Genomic DNA, 20,823 nt, shown 5'->3' on the forward strand with positions numbered 1-20,823 from the left:
TTCCCAGTGTAAATTAGACCATTTTCAAAGCCCCCTTGAGGCTGGAAATCTGACTGTGTCTGTGGGTAAAATGTTCTGTATATGGTATATCATTATGTCTTTAGGAAGACATTACTAACAGCACTGGAAAACCTTTCATAAGCTCTCCCAAGGCTTGTGTGATAATTTGTGCCATGGTTTTTCTTTGAATTGAATCACATGTATTGCATGGCAACACAATGTATCTTTGAACAATATAGTTGCTATTTTAAGGCTTAAAGCCTTTCCTTTAAAAGGAGAAATATTTCACCTACCTAAATTAAGGAAACATACTTGAATTCTTTATTGTGTTTTAATTGTATTTTTTACTGAATAACCTAACATGTAAGTGTTAAATTGATTAAATGAAAAGGCCATTAGACTGAGGTGACTTAAAGGCCTTGGTCACCTATGAAAGCAAACCAAAAACTAAGCCTATATTCCACACGGTTAAGAAATCAAAACCAGATGATAACCAATCACAAACAGCCAATGGGACTTTCCCAAATAAGGCAATCACTTAAGCTAGAGTTAATCAAATAATTGCTTTGCTTTGCTTCCACATCTTCTGTATAAAAGTTATTCTTTAAGCTTCTGTCAGTGGATGCCTCTAACTACTTCTGGTTTGATGCTAACTGATTCAAATCAATATTTGCTTAAGTAAACATAAAAAATTTTAATATGCCTCAGTTTATCTTTTAACATAAATAAAACTAAACATCTCCAAATAATAAACCTAATGAACATGTTTATTCATTTATTTTTTATTGAGGTATATACAATAAAATTCACAAATCTTCCTGTATAGCTTGATGAATTTTGACATGTATATTTTCTAATGTAACCATCACTCAGATTGAAGTATGAAACAATCTCACTAATTTTAACCCCTTCACTTATTTCACTTTTTCCCTCTTCCGCATCCCCTAGGATAATGACCAGTCTGTTCTCTGTGTCTGAATCTATTTCTGTTTTGTTTGTTCTTTTGTTTCATCTTTATATTTGACATTTAAGTGAAATCATATAGTATTTGTCTTTCTCTGTCTAATTTCACTTAGCTGCTATCCTCTAGGGCCATCCATGTTGTTGCAAATGTCAAGATTACGTTTTGTTTTTTACAGCCGACTAGTAATACATTGTTTTGTTTTATCCAGGTATTTTCCCAGAAGTGGAATTGCTGGGTCTTAGGGTAGTTGTACTTTTAGTTTTTTAAAAACTCCATACTGCTTTTCATAATGGTTGCACCCATCCAGCAGTATATGAGGGTTCCCTCTTTTCCACATCCTTGCCAACATTTGTTATTTCTTGTCTTGGTATTAGTCATTCTGACTGATATGAGGTGATACCTCATTGTGGTTTTTTTATTTGCATTTCCCTGACTGAGTGATATTGAATATTTTCTCATGTGTTTGTTGGCTATCTGTATGTCTTTGGAAAAATGCCTTTTCAGGTCCTCTGCCCATTTTTAATCAGATTATTTGTTCTTACGGTGTTGAGCTGTGTGACTTCTTTATATATTTTGGACATTAGCTCCTTTCTGCATATATCGTTTACAAATCTATTCTCCCATACAGTAGGTTATCTTTGCTGTGCAGAAGCTTTTTAGTTTGAGGTAGTCCAACTTATTTATATTTGCTTTTGTTTTCCTTGCCTAGAGAGACATCTCCAGAAAAAAATTACTAATGCCAGTGTTCAAGAGAGTACTACCTATGTTTTCTTCTAGGAGATTTATGGTTTTAGATCTTATATTTAGGTCTTTGATTGAGTTAAAGTTTATTTTTATGTATGGTATAAGTTTCATTCTTTTGCATGTAGCTCTTCAGTTCTCAGAACACCATTTACTAAAGAGACTTTCTTTTCCCCATTGTATATTCTTGCCTCCTTTGTCATGTATTAATTGACCATATCTGCAAAGATTTATTTATGAGCTCTCTATTCTGTTCCATTGGTCTATCAATCTGTTCTCATGCCAGTACCACACTGTTTTGCTAACTGTAACTTTGTAGCATAGTTTGAAGTTGGGGAGCATGTATGTCCAGATTTGTCTGTCTTTCTCAAGAGATCTTTGGTTATTCAGGGTCTTTTTGGTTCCATACAAATTTTAGGATTATTTGCTCTAATTCTGTGAAAAATGCCATTGGTATTTTGATAGTAATTGCACTGAATCTGTAGATTGCTTTGGGTATTTCAGCCATTTTAACAGTATTAATTCTTCCTACCAATGAGCATGGAATATCTTTCCATTTATTTGTGTCTTCTTCAATTTTTTCATCAGTGTCTTATAGTTTTCAGAGCAAAGGTCTTTCCCCTCCTTCATTAGATTTTTCCTAGATATTTTATTCTTTTTGATGCTATTGTATATGGTATTGATTTCTTAATTTCTCCCCCTGTTAGTTTGTTATTTGTATGTAGAAACACAACAGGTATCTGTACATTGATTTTGTATCCTGCAACCTCACTAAATTTGCTGTGACTTTACTTAAGATCTAATGAGTCTTGAGTCTTATATTTTAAGATGTTATTATTGAAAAGCCAGTTACTTTGCAAATAGGCATTTCTAGCTGAGCCTTGCCTTATCTATTAGAGAAAGATAAAGAGTAAATTAAAGGCAAAGAAGTGGAGATAAAGAGTGGTAAATCATAAGAGTAAATCATTTCATGCTTGGAACAGTGGTGTCTAAAGACTGTTGTTCATCTATTAGAAAGTTGTCATCCCTGATTTTGATAGATAACTATTTAGGTATCCAGTGATCCTCTGCATCAAGGAAGACTTGAGCCTTTGGAATTATCATGGCATGAGTCATGAGTCTTGATTTCTCCAAGTAAAACATGGTATTTGTATTTGTTTAGGAATGCGTGTGCTAGGTAATGATGAGTAATCTGTGGGATGCCTGGGAGAAGCTTTTTCCTGAAAAGAAAAAAAAAAGAAAAGTCGTAAGGAAAGAGCTTTATTCTTTCAGACCTTTGGACTGTTGTTTTATGTAGCTGTTATGCTGAGGACAAAGACCAACAGCTGAAGATGGCAAAGTAAAATTATGTAAAGCACTTGTGTCCTTGATGATGGAATTGATTTGCTGAGTAGACCAATTTTGGAGCTACCTCACTTCTGGACTTCTTGTCTTGTGAGATAACGAATTACCTTATCATTGGTGTTATTTCATATGGATTTCCTCTTGCAGCCTAAATGGCTTAACTAATATAAGTAGTTTCTGTAAAACTAGTTGTGTAAAAAAGGAATATAACCTAAGGATGAAAAATGGTGATAGGAATTTTTTCTACCAAAACTTCAATTTTCTTTTCCTACTGGAAGCAAATTTAGTCATATAAATGCAATCTATTCTTGATGTTTTAAAGATCAATCATCTTTAGAATGTGCTATAAACATGAAAAAGAAATTAGATCTAAAGAATGAGTAAGTAGTAGGTGAGAATGAGATCAGGATAAATGAGACTTAGCTGAGAGTCTATGGCAGTTCTTTCAGAACAGAAGAGCAAATCTTTTATCTAGAAATCCATTTGGGTAAATATTACTCAAATGTCTAGGTGATCAAAATATATATTTTAGGCAAAGAGAAGTTAGTTTCTTAGTTTTTATGGTTCATCAAAAGGCCAAGTGAAAAAATACCAAATCTACACAAAGAAGAATTAGGACATCGATGTAGGACAGAATCCAGGGAGGACAGAAATATTCAGTGTGTCATCTAATAGTAAGTGTAGATATCAGGAATAGAGACTGTACATAGGAGAAGTCAGATCTTAGAGGGATCTGTACTTATTTTAGAAAAAAATAAAAGTTGTCTTTGATGCAAAGAATTTGTATTGATATGATATTGACTATCATTTCTGCTTACTATTTATCTTATCTTCAGAAAAACTAATGACCCTATCTCAAAAGTCATAGTCACAAGCTTAGGTTAGTGGCCAAGATGTTCAAAATTTTTAGACGTTAGTCAGAAAAGTAGAATTTCTTTTCTGTAGGGTAACTCATCTAAAGTATATGGACCTAAGTTCATCTTCAAAAACTAGCTCTACAAAGATTTTTAAAAAGCATCCCTTTAATTCAGCAATTCTAAGTGTACTAATCCAATGGAATAGTGAACATATTAACATGGCTACCTAAGGAGAGATACATTTCACATAATAGCTACAGCTTATGCCTGACAAACTTCTTCCTTTTATATGAAAAAACCTCTTCTTCAATAAATGGGTCTCATAGTATTAATGCAACTTAATTTATTAGATGATTAAAATTGATAAATCCAATATTATGCAATCCAACTGCCCTAAATATATTGGATCAATTGCATGACAATTTCTTTGATAGCTTTTCAATAAATATTCAAATGCCTCCAGTAGCTGGTGATGGAGTATCAAAGTTTGGTTGTAGTGACAAGTATTGGCAGAGTCTAGCTAGAATGCTGACCTTTTCTTAATATACATCCTCACATCTATCACCTGAGTTATTTGGCCCATATTGTTGGATTCAACACCATCTGCTTCCCAATAACTAAAATAGAAATAATTTGTTCTTTGGCTGTAATATCTATTTTTTATATATTTTCACTGTGGAGGAGATGTCAGAATTTATAAAAATATTTAAAAAAAACATTTGATGACGTAGAAACTTCTGTGTCATCTCCCTTATACACATTTAAAGTTTTAGCTACTTAATTCTCAAGGAGGAAATCTGTAACTAGATCATGAATCTCATTAAAAGGCTTACATAGGAATTTTTGAAACTTTGACACATATTTCAGCAATTGGCAGCATAGTATGCTGGAAACAACTCTTGGCTAAAAATCAGATGATTTGTACTATAATTTACCAGCTGGGGACCTTGAATATGTGACTTAAACTCCTTAGTCTTATTTTTTCATTTCTTTGATAGATATGACCATATCTACTTTAAGTAATTTAAGAGATACATTTTAAGGATTAAAATGGCAAATGAAGTAAGCAAGTTAAAAAATTTGTAAAGAGTATATGAAAAAAAGTATATAATAAAAGTATATAGAAACAGCCTTTTTGGCAGTTTGGGCTTAACTGATAATTTTGATTATTTAGTTGTAGCTCTTTCAATGATGTATTAATATGGATAGATTTGGCTGATAGGACAGGAAACAACTAAATAATGGTGGCAGAGAAACTATTTTTCTCTCTCAAAGAAATTTCACAGCTAGCCATCTAGATCTTGTAAGGTGGCCTGTGATACCACAATGGGCTGGACTCCTGTCTCCTGTCTTATCACCTTTATGTGGCCTCCATCCTTAACACTAACCATGTGAGTTTTAGCCATGGCATCTGTCTTCTCTGGAAAGGAGGAAGGTGGAAAGGGACAAACTGCTTCTCTTCCAGCTGAGTCAACTTATTGCAAGGACATTTCTGAAAGAAATACAAAAAGACTTGTGTTGACTAGCCCAAGGGAGTCTGAAGAAGGTATTTTAGTTGAGGTCATCCATAGTTTTCTGGTCTATAAAACAAAACATTAAACTTCTCCTTTTTTGTTACCAAATAGAAGAAAATTATGTAAGACAACTCTGCAGCCCTTTCTTGAGATTTACCCTACCCTGAATCCCCCATATCTCCATCTCCCACACTACCCCTTGTTTGGAATGAGGTGAAACTAAGAAATGGGGTGATGTTTAGAGATGGAATCAGAGATGGGCTGATGCTCAAAGATACTTCAGGCATACATACTTGGAAATAAAGAACATGTTTTAAAATTTTGATATGGTTGCACTGACAGTTTGAAAATACTAAGTGTTCACTGGTTTATTAATTTTTTAGCAAATATTTACTGAGCACCTACGATAGGGTGAATATGAAAGAAAATGTTCCTGCTGACTTGGAATTTGTAATGAATGAAATGACAGACAATGAACAAGTGAACAAAAAAACACAGAAAGTTACTTCAAAACATAAGTGCTATGGAGATAATAACAGGGAAAATTAAGAGCAGAATAGGTTGTGTAGAGAAGTAGGATATAGAAAGGATAGTGAAAGAAGACTTCTGTAAGGGGGGAGAATGTGGGCAGATATCAAGTTAGAGAATAGTATTCCTAGTATTAATTAATGCTGATCGCCAATCCTTATAACTCAGTGGACACGTTTGCACATGAGGTCTGGTCCTTCATCCCTGTTTCTTTCCCACCAGCGGGCCACCTCACAGAACCAGACCGGGATTTCTGGTGCTGGGCCATGCAGGGACAAAGGAATGATGAGAACCAGGTCCACACAGACATCGCCTCTCTTCATCTATTAATGCCTAACCTTCTGAACTGTTTATCACTCCATGTGGTAACCTGATACAATTAAACAATATGAAAACATCATTTCTAAAACTCCTGTGAAAAACTGATGATGAAACAAAGACATTTTGATTTTTAAAATCACCTTGTTCTTTATGTATGAGTAATTTTCACCAGCAATTCATTTGCCTTCTCTAAAGCTGACTATTCTTTTTTCTAGTATGAGCATTTGGATTCCATTTAAATCATTTGAGTATTTGAAGTGATATAACAGTTCACCCAACCAGAGTTATTGGACATGTGCTGTATGTCACTTCCTTTGGTAGCACAAGATGAGACAAAAATAACTGAAGCATCAAGGAAAGGGCCAGATCTCTTAACCCACTTGCCTGTCTCATTATGTCACCTTTATGGCACCATGGTCACATATTGCCTAAACCTATTGAAACACAATTTCCATTTCAACTCCATCCACCTTGATCATTAACAGGCTCCTTTTACAATGAGAAAAGTCTGGGTGCACTCACTTTAATAGTTATCTATGTTTGTGGAATCAACTTGAGCCCGTATTGGTCTATAGTCTGTGCCAAGGAGAGGGAGTTTATTACTTGCCTTTGGGACTCTTGATTCATCACTTTGCATGAGCAGCCAGCAGCCTGCCCTGTGCTGAGAGGACACTCCTTGGACTGGAGCATATGCGGTTTGGCAGAGCCCAGTGTGAACATGTAAGTGCCAGTAACCAGTGCTGGGTTCCAGGGCAGCATACCTGTTGTAATCATAGCCTGATCATTATCATGTCTCTGGTAGGCCTGCTTCAAAGGAGCCTTTCTTGTGATTTGAGGGAAAGAAGCCAATAGAAGACAGGTATAGAAAAACTAGTTGGCATAGCTCTCTGTGATTCAATCTTGGATTATTCCTATGAAGGACGAGAGGGCAGAGGATGATGGTCTCAGACATTACAGCATCATTACTGTTGAAGGATATTAGAAAGTTACTGCTGCATATAATGTTTAAAATAAATGAGCATGCATTTATTGCCTTGTTACTGTGTAGTAGGCACCATGGGGGGCCGTGAAGATATTAGACAAACAGATATTAGACAAAATAAAACCTTTAATAAGTTCAGTTTTATTGGGGAGACAAGAAAAATATACATGAAAGAAGGGGAAAAATGAGATAATTTATGATTAAGAGCAAAATAAGTAATATGGTTTGTATGTAATTGTTGTGGAAGCTCAGGTAAATTTTTTTGTTTTCTGTTTTTCACAAGTTTACGGTGTAAATGCTTCATTTTGTGGATTTCAGGAGAAGCAACACAGAAAGTTTTCATAGGTGAAAAAAAGGCAGTGGGGCATATTCACTCAATAAATACTTGTTGAAGAACAAATGATTTAATATTCACTCAGATTCCATAGAGGTAGAATCCATGATAATCTAGTATGACATATATTACATTAGATATGTCAGCATTTCCTTTTGCAAGTCAAAGTTCTCATAAGGCCAGGTGGAGTGAAGTGGGTTTTGAGGTGAAATTCACAATATTTAAAGCACTCCCAAGTGCTGGCTAGAAGTGGTGGCTGCACTTTGCCCCCGCACTGTGGGCCATGTGCCTGCTCTCTCTGTGAGTCGGTGTTTTCAGCAGCAGGGGCTTTCAATCCAGCTTCTGCACATGGATGAAGAAGTAATGTACTCTAAGAAAACACTACACTGTAAAAATGCTAATCAATATTTACAGTATGGCATTGTCCCATACTAGGTATAAAATAAGAGATAGTATTTGAAGTAACTTTTGAAGCAAACATAGCTAAATGCAAAACAGAATTAGTTATTTTTCCAAGCATCATCCTTGATGTTTTCTCTAGTGGGAAAGTTGTAGCTGCCTTTTCTTGGAAGTCTTACCTGTGCACTTCTCTTGGGTCTGCGCAGACTATGGACCGAGCCTCGAGACTTGCATGAGCTTCTGGATGTCAGGGTCGCAGGCAGGGCTTTCAATTCTCAGGGACTGTTGAGCAGATGTAAGTGTTGAGTAACAAAATTTTATCATATCTTTCCTCTGTCTCTGCTTTAAACTGAAGAACTCAGAAGCCTAAAGATATTGATTTCCTTCCTTTTCTCTTTTTTGTGATTGTTTTCATGCACCAAAGGAAACTGAAATGGGATGTTTGGGAGGGCAGACCCTGAAAACCTTCTCCACTCTTCTTTGCTCCTTCCTGCTCTAGGGAGGATGGTCTGCAAAATGAGCATCTGCTTCTTCTCAGTGTGGATGCTAAACAGTGAGTGACTTTCATTAAAATTCTGACATACCACTTGCTGACTAAGTGACAAGTTGGCTTGCTCCTATTATCCTCTCTGTTCAGCTCTCATAAGCAAATTATATGCAAATGCTCAGAAATGTACATATTGGGTAAATTAATAGTAAGTTGTTCTCCATAGAGCTTTAAGCTCAATTTTGGTTTCTGGTGACCTTTATAATTTTACCTGAGTAATATGTTTGTTTTGAAGTAAGATCTGACCTCTCAATGAAAGGGAAAGCTTTTATAATTACTTTTAAAAAATTGGCTTTAAATTACTTACCAAATATTATTTTAGAATCACTGTTTCTCCTTTTCCAGACTCCTGAAATATTCTATCATACTGTTTGTAAATGTGTTTGTTTTGTATCTTCCTTGTTTTAATAGTAACTGCATTTCTTGAGCAAGACCAGGGGCCTTTTGTTCCACTTGGAAAGGGTGGCAGTAGAGGCATATTATTTACCAGTCTTGACCAATGTTGATCACCTTACCGAAGGCCAGCTTCCTCTCACACTGAAAAGAATCGTGACTTATCAAATAAGTCACTCTTCTTGGTGACCTTATTTAAGGCTAACCTGTTTTAAAAAGTTCAGGATTCAGAAATAGGTTATGATTGTGGGACAAGCCTACTTGAAATATATTTACCTAAGAGATCAAGGAGCAACCTTGAAAAAAATTAATCATAGAAGGGATTTAAAGTGTACTTGTTTGGCACAAACACAATGTCCCAGCATTAGAGCAAAGGGTAATTTTGGGTGCAGTTTAATAGGTGTCAGTGGTTATGATGTACCTATGCATACGCTGCTTTTTTTGTTTTTTCTTTCCTCTTTTGTTCTGAACAGGTATGTCTCTGATCTCCATCAAATGCCTCCTAGTATATTGCTTATAAAGGGAACAATAAAGCACCTTCAAAGTTTTGTCTTCCATTTGTAATTGAGAAATAATACAGCAAAGATCAGTGACTGAATTGTTTTTCCCAAAGAGAACTTACCAATTTAAAAAATAAAACCTCCTGCAAATTGAATTGTAATAACATTAAATTGATACATTAGTTTGGAGAAAATGGAATTTTAATGATATTAAATTTCCCATGCAAAAACATGGTGTGCCATTCAATTTATTCTCATCTTGCTTTATTATTTCAGTAATCTTTTAATATAAAATATTCTTGTTTTATTATATTATATTTTAAATTATCCATTGATCTATGTATTTATATTATATCCAGGCATCTTATTAAATTATTTTAACACTTCTTCATAAGTGGACACATCTTGTAAATAAACAATAAGGAATGACATCATGAAATTTACCAGTATGATCAATAAGCTTGATAGAGCCTACATACTTCAAACAGAGAATATACATTTTTCTTATAGCCATTTAAAATGTATAAACCTAATCTTATATTTGTCACATATTAAACATTAAACAAAAATTAACAAGTACAAATGTTAATATTTCTATATGATAATGCACTAAAAACTACTTCAATGAAATAAGAAACTAGACAGATATTGTAATTTTGGCATTTTATTATTTGAGTGACATAAATGCATGTAGCTAATATAATAGAAGAAAATGAAAAATGTGGCATAAATATTGGTAAAGATGACATAAAACTTTTTTATGATGATATAATTCTCTAGTTAGATCACTCAGGAGGTTCTAGATTACATTCTTTATGATAATCAAAATCAATTATATGGGGCCTGCATTTCACCTTTGATGACAACGTGTTTCTTTCGACCAATGCATGATAACTTGAAAGATGCTTAATCATTCAAAGAGTAGCCCTGATTACTGTTCACAGTGAGCGAAAATATGGGAAAATCATTTTTTTGACAGAGGTATGCTATTGCTCATAAGACGCATCATTGTTGGGCACATGCAGTCTGATGTACCCTGTTCAGCTCTTGTCATCACATCCACGGTTCTGCCACATTAGTGCTGTCCAAGCTCACCACTAAGCTCCTGAGGCACTGAAGGCCAGAGGTCCACAAAAGGGGCTATTTGGGTGACCACCGGTGCCATTGCTGACTTCAGGCATCGCTGCCATCTCTGGGATGAGGCAGGTTGGCAGACAGGGGCTCAGAGAAGGGATCTTTTCCCTGAGGTCATCCTGGGTGACAGCACCTCCATGTCACTAAGACCCTTTTCAGATCAAATTCCCCAGCTTATTGAAAATGGAAATTTAAATAAAAAGTTCATTGTAAATTAATTCTATATTTATATACCTAACCAATTATTTATATATTACCATGGGGCTTATAGGAATGTCTATGAAAGTTTCCACCTCTCATCAATATTTTTCTAGCAGTACCGGTTTTGTATTCAGCCATTTTATGAGAACTTTCACACATGATTCTCGTTTGAAATGCCTTTGGAGGAGAATGATGTTTATAATAAGATTAATAAAATAACTATACAGTGGATATTTTGAGTTCAGATCTGATGAGGATATAATTCTTCCCAAATAAATTTCCAGCTAACTTTCTAAATCATTAGAATCAGGAGAATGACATTTTTATTTCTAGAGCCAATTTTAAGGGTGACATACAGCTAGATTTTGCTCTGAGAATGAACTCAATTTGCAAAGACTCCTTAAACTATACATATTTTTTCATGGAAAATACTAAGAAATATGCCTGCTTTATTTCTAGACTGCCTTCAGCTGAAAGCCGGCAAAACACCCCACAGGGATAAAGCAACACCATCGTGCGGAGCGTAGCTGGTCTCCACCAGCAGCCATGGAAGTGAAGGGTGGCAGGGGAGGCAGGGAGCAGCCCTTACCTCACCCCACACATGTGTTGACATTAAAATGTCCTGGGCTCTCAGACCCATGTTGTAATTCATGTGCATTAGATGATTCAGAATCTGGCAGGATTCACAGGAGATGTTTTGTTTAGCTGTGTTTTTTAAGTGATTTTTTTGAGAGCACAAAACTGGGTAATAAAGCTGGCACAGAGTTCCTGGGGCAAGGGTGGGGCAAACTGAGAAACATGCCGTGGAACCCACAGCACGCTGACCACGAGGGCCCAGAACGCACCCCTGGTCTCTTTACAAAGTGTTTCAGAAGGGTATTATTGTCATTGTTTTAAATGCAGTTTCCGCACAGGTTCACACAGAGTGACTATATCTAGATTGTTCAGTATCCCTTCGTATGTCCTAAAAGAGAACAGCAACATTTTTGAAGGAGAGTGCTAAATTAACAGAATATCTCATGATTTCTAAAAATTTAATGATGTCATCTAAGAGGAACCGAATCTTCCAAACATCCATGACAAAGAACATGAAATAAAACTCATTTTAAGCAAAGTGATGACTTTGTTTGACATCGCTTAATGTAAAATCTAGCTGCCTAAAACATCAAATTGTTTTTTATATTAGTCATTAGTTATCTTTTTTGTTTGCTATCAAAGCCTGTGTCTTACACTGTAGTAAATATACTGAAGAAAAGCAAGAAATCAAGACATTTACCTAAAACTTATTTAGATTCTAAATGTTCAGTCTGTATGAAGTCAGGAACCTTATAGTATAGTATAGTTTTATAAATATATAGTATGTAATATAGTTTTTAAAAAGATGATTGAACATGTTTAACTTCAGGCAGTGCCTTAATGGACATTTTAAAACATTTTATTTTTTATATTTTTATATTCATTCATCTATTCAATAAATATTAGCCAAGTACCTATAATGTAGTAGGTACTCAGCTGTTGGGGGTATGGAATAATCCCGTGCCCTCACAGAGCTTCCATTCTAGCTCAGGGAGTGATAACAAAGGGTAAATTATCATTTGTTAGGTTGTATTAATTGTCCTGGAGAAGAAAGTAAAGCACGGAGAGAACGAGTGTGGGGTGAGTAGTGGGGCCTGTGGTTTGCAGTTTTAAAGTGGGTGTTCAAGGAAGACCTCACTGATAAAGTACCATCTTAAAGACCTGACGGAAGTGACAGGTTACATAGTAAAATACTAGTTTTCATCTTGTAAAGAGGATTTAAAATAATTTATAAGCATTTGAAAATGGCAATTTAGATTAATAATGTACTCAACTAGTCATTACATGAGAAAGGTTTGTACCACTATGGGCCCAGGGTCATCTCCAAAGATGGCCTGGGGTTTTTCTGAAAGAGCCTAATAACTTCCATTTTATTCAAGGTAATTTTAGGATTCAGTATAAATTTGTTCCATCTTTTTGAAAATTAGGGACATGGTCATTTTTATGGGCCTAACTTTAACCACTTGATGACTTACTGAATAAGCAAGCACATCCCATTCTCTGACCAGAATAGTAACACCATGAACAGTGTAAAGAACCTGAAGTAGAATTGAGACCCAAGTTGTAGGCTGAGTGCTCACTAAGCAGCCTTGAGACTCCAGGCAACGCATTAAATTTCTCTGGGTCTAGGTTTCTCACCTGCTAAGCAGGAAGTCAGTGTACCATAGTCCTTCAAGCATTTTATAAGTTGCAGAGGTTTACCGTTTCCAAATGTCTGGGAATTCACCACACATTCCTGTGCTTCTTATTAAAATTGAGGGTAGCGGGATAGTAACTGATTTGTGGGAAGTTCAGAGGGTGACTCAACAGACTGAATTAGGAATCATGGGCACACCTTTCTACTTGTGCCATGTGAATCCTTTTCTTGAGTTTTTAGCTGTCGTCACTTATTATAGGACTTGTTAGTGCCCTTGCCAAAGTCCTTACCCCATTGCTCAATCCACATACCAAGCCACTTCATCTCCTGCTATTGTTTTCCAGAGTTACAGCGGCCCTTCATAGCTGGAAGCAGTGCTTTGAAGTGCCTGGACACCTGTGGTTATCCCATTTTTTTTTTTTATCCCCATGCCCAGATTCCAGGAATCCTAAGGTAACCCTTTATTGACGTATAGGAAGTAGCTCAGTGAGAGTGCTTTGGTGTGGCTTATTGGAGTATTATATGAAGACTGACTCTCTTCTGGCAGTGGGATGGTGTTATGTATTTATTTTTATCTTGGAAGGAAAGGGCATTTAGTGCTCATTAGAGATCAAAAGCCCAAAGTCCAATTTAATATTGAGTTTTATGCTTTCCTACTTCTAAAAGATTACTGAGTACTTCACCCCTCATCAGTCTCCTCTCCTTTCTTTTCTAAGGAAGAGGCAGCATTGTGGTAGAGCTGAGAGAACACAGGTGTAATCTGGAAATAAACACACTGGATTTGAAATCCTTCTCCTCCTCTTGATTGGCTGGATATTTGGAAAAATCCTGTCGCTGCAGCTACTGCATATTGATTGTAATGATTATGTGTATAATTGCTCTTCACTGCTACCCAATACGATTTCATTTATTTTAAAATGCCAGTTGTAACATTCATGTCACACAATTTTTGTGAAAAATAATAAAAAGTCACACAGGTAAAACATTCACTGAAGTATTCAACATTTGAAACATACTGAATTTCTCCCTTTGAGCTCTTTTATTCAATATCTTTAAGGTGAAAACGATTGTTTTATAATTATTTCATATTTATAAATTTTTCTCATTAATCTTCTCATAAACTTTGTGATCAAAGGACCAGTGAGGGTCACATAATTTCTTTAGGGTCCCCAGTGCAGTGTCTGAGTTACTCAAGTGCTTCAGTGAGTTAGTAATTTTAGACCTAGCTCTTATCTCAGTGTCAGGCACATATTTGCCCAACAAGTATTTGATGAATGAGTGGGCTTCCTCAAAATTTTAGTGCATTTTAAAAATCTGTGGGTCCAATTTACTGCCCCTGAGTTAATTTTCTTCCAATCAAGATTCTACTTGGTAAAAGTAGCAGTGCTTGGCTTGGACTTACCATCACTTATTTCAGAATACCTCTTAATAGTTAGAGGCCTCTCAGTCCCTGGGATATTAGAGAACTATTTCTGGGATGTTAGATCCTATCCCAGGGAGCCAGGCTGCTCAGAAAGGGACATCCATATTTAAATGTAGGTACAGTATATGAAGGCCCATTTAGACATATGAGAGATATGTCTAGGCTTAACCTGATGTCAACTTCTGCAATTAAACTCAACACTGTTCAAAATAGAACTGACAAGTATCCAAGAAGATTCTCTGTGTTCTTTAGATTGCCCATTCTAGTCTTAGGAAATAACAACTTTTTAAATATTTCAAAGGCAAACTGCTAGAACTTTCCTTGTGTACCCGAGAACCACAATGTGAATAATGCTTTTTAAGTGGTTTGCTATTTGGGAATTGTTAATGTTTTTATTGTGTGCACTGGAAAAGAAGAGAGGTAGGCCAAAGTGCCGGTCATCTAAACAAATACAATGAGATAAATTTAAATGTTTTAAATAACTATGAAAGAAATATGTTTAGGCCAGTGGTCTCAAGTTTTAACTTTGGGTAAGAATCAGTATAGCAATTTATTAAAATTATAGTTGGTCTAGAGTGGAAAACAGAAATCCCCACTTTAATAGGCAGCCCTGGTGATGCTGACACTAGTAGTCTACTGGCTTCAGTAGGAGATCGGAACTCTGTCTCAGACTCCATGGTGCATCACTTCTTAGGAAAGAGCATGTGGTCTTTACAGCCAAACGGAATTCAGTTCAAATTCAAGATTAGCCACTTACTATCTTTGTGAGTACGGGGGAATTATGTAACCTCTTTGAATTTCAATTTTGAGCTGTAAAGCTGGATAATTCCTACCTAACAGCTAAGACTAAAAGAGGAATTATACCTAGACTACTTATTCTAATAGGGAACTATATTGTGAATGCATTGATATAAGGTCCTAAACTAGGTTCAAGTTCTCAATTCTTCTGTGGTTATTCAGGGATGGAAACCTTGAGAACTACCAGCTTGTGGGAACATTGTATCTAAATGTGTCATTCACCTTTGAGTCAGATCAAAGGGTTTTTTGAATGGTATGCTAGGCAAAAGTTGTTGAAGGAGAGGCACAATTTTGTACACTCCATTGCCCTGATTTTAATATAAGTAAAAGACCTTATCTATTTTTGGCTTTGTAACTCTGCAATGTAATTTCCCAGAAGAGTTATTTGAGGTGATTTTTGAAGCACATAATACCTATCAATTAACCTGCTTTGAGGCCTCCTGGAATGTCAGCTGTAAATGCAGTAGAGGGGTTTAATAATCAAGTTGTTCCCCGGGGCCAGAGCAGAGGTATGAGGGCACTTCATCATACTGGTAAGTCCACCAAGGGGAACCCTGAGGCAACCTGAGCCCTAGGTAAGGCTCCCTGAGATTTTGCTGCCTTGGAGTTACACTGCCCACACTCCGTGAGAAGCTGTCCCCATGCCCCTGGGGGGTGATGTCTTCACACTGCCAGTTCCAAAGCCTTATGTTAATGGACTGTACTTGATTATTTGCACATCTGCCTCCCACTGAGGATATAGGTTGTAGTTTGCTCATTTTTATATCTGGTAGGAGAACACTGTCAGGCATTGAATGAATAAATAAATAAATAACTATCTTTAGTGTCATACCCACTTTCTGGACTTGGTAGTTCTGTCCTGTGTTAAACTCCTTTATGGAATTGTCCAAATATTTTGCCTAAACAAAGGCTAAATTGCTTCCTTTTGTATATGTAGTTCCTTTAAAGTTAATGAAATATTTTCTACACCAGTGATTCAGCATTACAGAGAAGAAACTAGTGGCCCTGATGAACTGTTAAAATAAACAGATGTAAAAGAAGGACTGTATAGTTTTCGATTTTGCATTGAAGTGCCTCAGAAATCATTTTAGAAGATGTACCTTTCAAAATATGTCTCAAGTTACAGAAGGCCAAGGAAATATTTTGTATTTTTAGATTGACTCATTAAAGATTTAAGGTTAACTCAACCCATAGCTACCATGATAAAACTCCTAAACTTTCAGTGCTTTCTACTAACCAATTATACTCAAAATAGGTAGAAAAGAGCTATTGCAATATTGGAACCTTTTTTATAAAATAAATAAAATGCTGAAACATTCTTACAATGTTATCTTGGAATTTACCTATTTTGTAAAGGTGTTACAAATGCTGAAAAAAAACCCAATCTGAATTCAACTTGGAGCCAAGTAATGACATACAAGGAGAAAATTTCATCTTTCTGGAGCACATTCTTCCTAATTCTGAATTAGCTGTGCTTAATCACAGGGTGTTTGAAGTAAAGTCAGGTTGGATCTTCCCCTGGACTTGTAGTGCCCCAACCATAACTTACTAGCCTTGATGACATATTTTCTCTCCATCAAAAAGTTGAGTCAACTTAAAAATGCTAGCTCAATCCAAGTTACATGTAATAAGATCTTCAATTGTTCCCTTTAATTAAGAGAATATTGGCTAAACATTTCATTTAAATTAGATTGAAGAAGAACTGATTGTACTTTTAAGCCTGTTATATATAGCTCTAGATAAGAAATGATAATAAAATAAAAAAGAGGGACACAGTATATTTGTATCACTTCTAAAAATTTAAGGAAGTATATTAGTAAGCATTAGAAAATCATCCAAGGAAAGTTCTAGGCAGGAACATGAGCCTCTCAGAAGAGCTGCAATGGTAAATGATCTCTCTGCAAGGGAATCTGGTCATTATAAATCAAAGTACTGAGTATGCTCCAGGCATGAATGTACACATAAATTTCCAAATAGGAAATGGTAAAGCAAAAGTCAACTCTGAGAAATTCAGATAAGAACTAATACTCTTGAATTTCACCAGGTCCTCCAACCCACTATCATTTAGTTATGTTAGACTTCACATGTGCAGTGGCCTTTTATTTTATTTTCACTGTGGTATAGTTGGCCAAAAAGAATGCTTACATTAAGAATCGTTTCTGTACCTCACTGAAAGTTGGGTATTTCCAAAGGATTTTTCCATAAGAAATATTCAACTGTAAATCACTGTGAATATCAGTATTCAGAATTACTTGAATATGGATCTTTGGAAAATACTTTGAAGTTAACTTATTTTTGGAGTGTAAAATATACAAAGGAAAATACACAAATCGTATGTACAGCTTGCTAATTTTTTTCAATAAAATTATGACTTCTGTGTGGAACCTGTACTCAGATGAGAAAGCAAATCATTATTTGCACCCAGAAGACTCCTTTACCCCACTTCCAACCACTGACCAAATTGATCCATAAATAAAAAACAAATTTCAGTATTATTTTGGTGTAAGTTGAAAACGTGATTCTAAAATATTGACACAAAAATGAAAAAGGCCAAGAATAGTCAAGACAAACTAGAAGAACAAAGCTGGAGAAATTACTTGAACAGATTGCTAGACATTAACAATCTATAATAATTAAGATAGTATGATTTTGGAACAAAGGTAGACAAATAGATCAATGAAGCAGAATTGAAAAATCTCATCAAGAGATTCATGTATGTATATGTGTGTGTTCATCTGATTTATGACAAAATGATGCCTTAGTACAGTAGGGAAAAGATAGTCTTTTCCAGAAAATATTTTCAGCGTGGTTTTATCCTTCCAACCTCCAAGGATAACCAGTATTCTGATTTTTTAAACCTGATATAATAGAATCACCCAGGATTGTTTTATGTCTGATTCTTTCACTTCAGTTTCACACATGTGATCCATCCATGCTGTCATAGTCACAGTTCTTTTATTCTTGTCATTGTGTAGTAATATATTGTATAAATATACAACAATTTATTCATCTATTCTGTTACAGATATTTGATGTTCCCAGTTGGGAGCTATTACAAATAGTGCAACCATGAACATTGTCATTGGGTGAATATATGTGTGCCTTTCTGTTGGATACAAGTCTAAAAACAAAACTTCAGGATTATTGGGTATGTGTCTTTAATATCTTTAGTAATTGCTACCAGTCAATGAGTACCATTTGATTCATATCTAACAGCTTGCCCTGCTGTTAGAATCAACAACGTGAGTTCATGGCCTATATCTCACAATCTTATTTATTCATGAAAGTCATCTATAGTAAAAACAGCTACTATAGGTGTGTTAATCTATTCTAAATTTTTTAATGGGAAAAATTTAAACCATGAAATATATCTGATGATTTACATGATGAAAGAGAGCTGAAAGAATTGCTATCTATTAAGAAAGACATGCGAGATCCCACAGTCAAACAAAGTTTCCACTGATGGCCAGGTGTACTAGCAGTTGTTCTGAATAATTCTTCCCTGTAGGCTCTTTATGATGTCATTTGCAAGTCACTGGCTTTTCTGTTACAGAAGGAGAAGACCCTTATAGTCTTTCTGCAGAAAGATATTTCATTGAGTTGGTAAAAAAACGAGTCTAGCTAGAGGGTATTATGCTCAGTGAAATAAATCAGACAGAGAAAGACAAATACCAAATGATTTCCCTCATTTATGGAGTAAAACCACAAAGCAAAACTGAAGGAACAAAACAGCACCAGACTCACAGACCCAAGAAGGGACTAGCCCTTGCCAAAGGGGAGGGGTGGGGAAGGTGGGTAGGGAAGAAGGGAGAAGGGGATTGAGGGGTATTATGATTAGCACACATGGTGTGGGGGGGTCATGGGGAAGACAGTGTAGCACAGAGAAGACAAGTAGGGATGATGTAGCATCTTACTACACTGATGGGAGTGACTGCAGTGGAGTATGGGGGAGAACTCCATAATATGGCTGAATGTAGTAACCACATTGTTTTTCATGTGAAACCTTCATAAGAGTCTATATCAATGATACCTTAATAATAATAAAAAAATGAGTCTACTAGAAAATGGTATTTTATCTTATAAAACTTAGAAAATGAAATACCCATATTCATGACCATTATTTATAATTATAGGATTTTGGTAATTAATGCAATATTTTTCAAAAATATCTGTAACAGCTAAATATTTGCTGAACTTGAATTATATGTCAGGCATTGTGTTCTACATAGATTATTTCATTTAATCCTCAAAGAAATCCTTTAAATTAGATACTGTTATTGTTTCCATTTTACAAAGCAGAAAGTTCAGATAGGCTAAATGATTTATTCAAGGTCATAAATTTAGTCATTCATTGTACATAAATTGAAGAAATATTTGTCTGGCACTAGTGTTATATATATGAATAAAACATTGGCTTGGCCCCTGAGGAAATGTTTGAATAGACATGTAAATAGGCATTCAGTATGACATGAAAAGAACTATATACTTGAAACAGGAACCATGATTTGACACATAAAAAAAGTATCATTTGAACTGAGAGTAATATTTCATTAGAAGAAAGGGGGAAGTCATTCCAGACATTATAATCTGCATGTTCAGAGATATACCTAGGGGAAAAAGAGAAAGGATACTGAGTTAGAAACATAATTAAAAAATCTAATTTTTGAGTATCAAACCCATTCACAAGGTTGGAAAATCCCTAAGGTTATCTTGGACATTTGAATATACCACAACCCAGGGGGAAACTCCTAAAGTAAATTCATTATAGAAGAACAAGGGTTTTCTGAGCTGATGTTTAAAGATGATAATATAATTTTCTAGGTTGAGAGTCTAACAATTTATTTCAGAAAGCAGTGTGCCGATACCTAACTAAATAATAGAATGTAAAAGAAAATTCTAAAACTGTCCAGAATATACTGGGCAGTTCGGGAAGTCATGCATGTATTTACTACAAATGGGAAAAGTATTAAACATAAGTCATGAGGCATGTTTTCCATGAAAGAAAGTGAAATAATAATGGAACAAATATTAGTTTTATCTAGTTCTTTCTAACAAGAGAAGAGCCTACTATAGAAGAAAGGAAGCCGAAGCATGAAAGAAAGGCCTGTAGGAACACTGCAAGTAAATGCATGTTTCATTTGTTTGCCATTCAAGAACAAAGCCATTTAGGGAAGTATGTTTGATATAATAGTATGCAGTATCAAAGGCTGATAAAAATACTATTTAATGGATGGGCATAATAATAATAAATGACTTAGAGAGTTATGAATGTATATATATATGTACAATACATAGAATTTATACTGAGGTCCTAATGCCTAATAATTTCTCAGAACATAATGGAGATGGACAAAAGAGAGAGTGAGTAAGGAGGAAGATAGAGGTGTCACAGATGCTATTTTTTTCCAAATGGCTACAGAAGGCTTCTCAGTCTATGTTTTTTGCTACTCCTCCCATTGAAAGATGGGGTCTATGGTTCCACTTTCATGTGGACAGGTCTGTGTGTCTACAGTGGAAGTATTTTAATTTGGGTGGGCCAGTGGCTATGGTAAAAGGAATTCCATGTGACTTCTGAGACTAGGTCATAAAAAATGAAATGGTCTCCACCTGGTTCTCTTGAGATACTCTGCTG

This window comes from Manis pentadactyla, chromosome 7 (assembly GCF_030020395.1).
Source record: "Manis pentadactyla isolate mManPen7 chromosome 7, mManPen7.hap1, whole genome shotgun sequence".
Classification (NCBI taxonomy): domain Eukaryota; kingdom Metazoa; phylum Chordata; class Mammalia; order Pholidota; family Manidae; genus Manis; species Manis pentadactyla.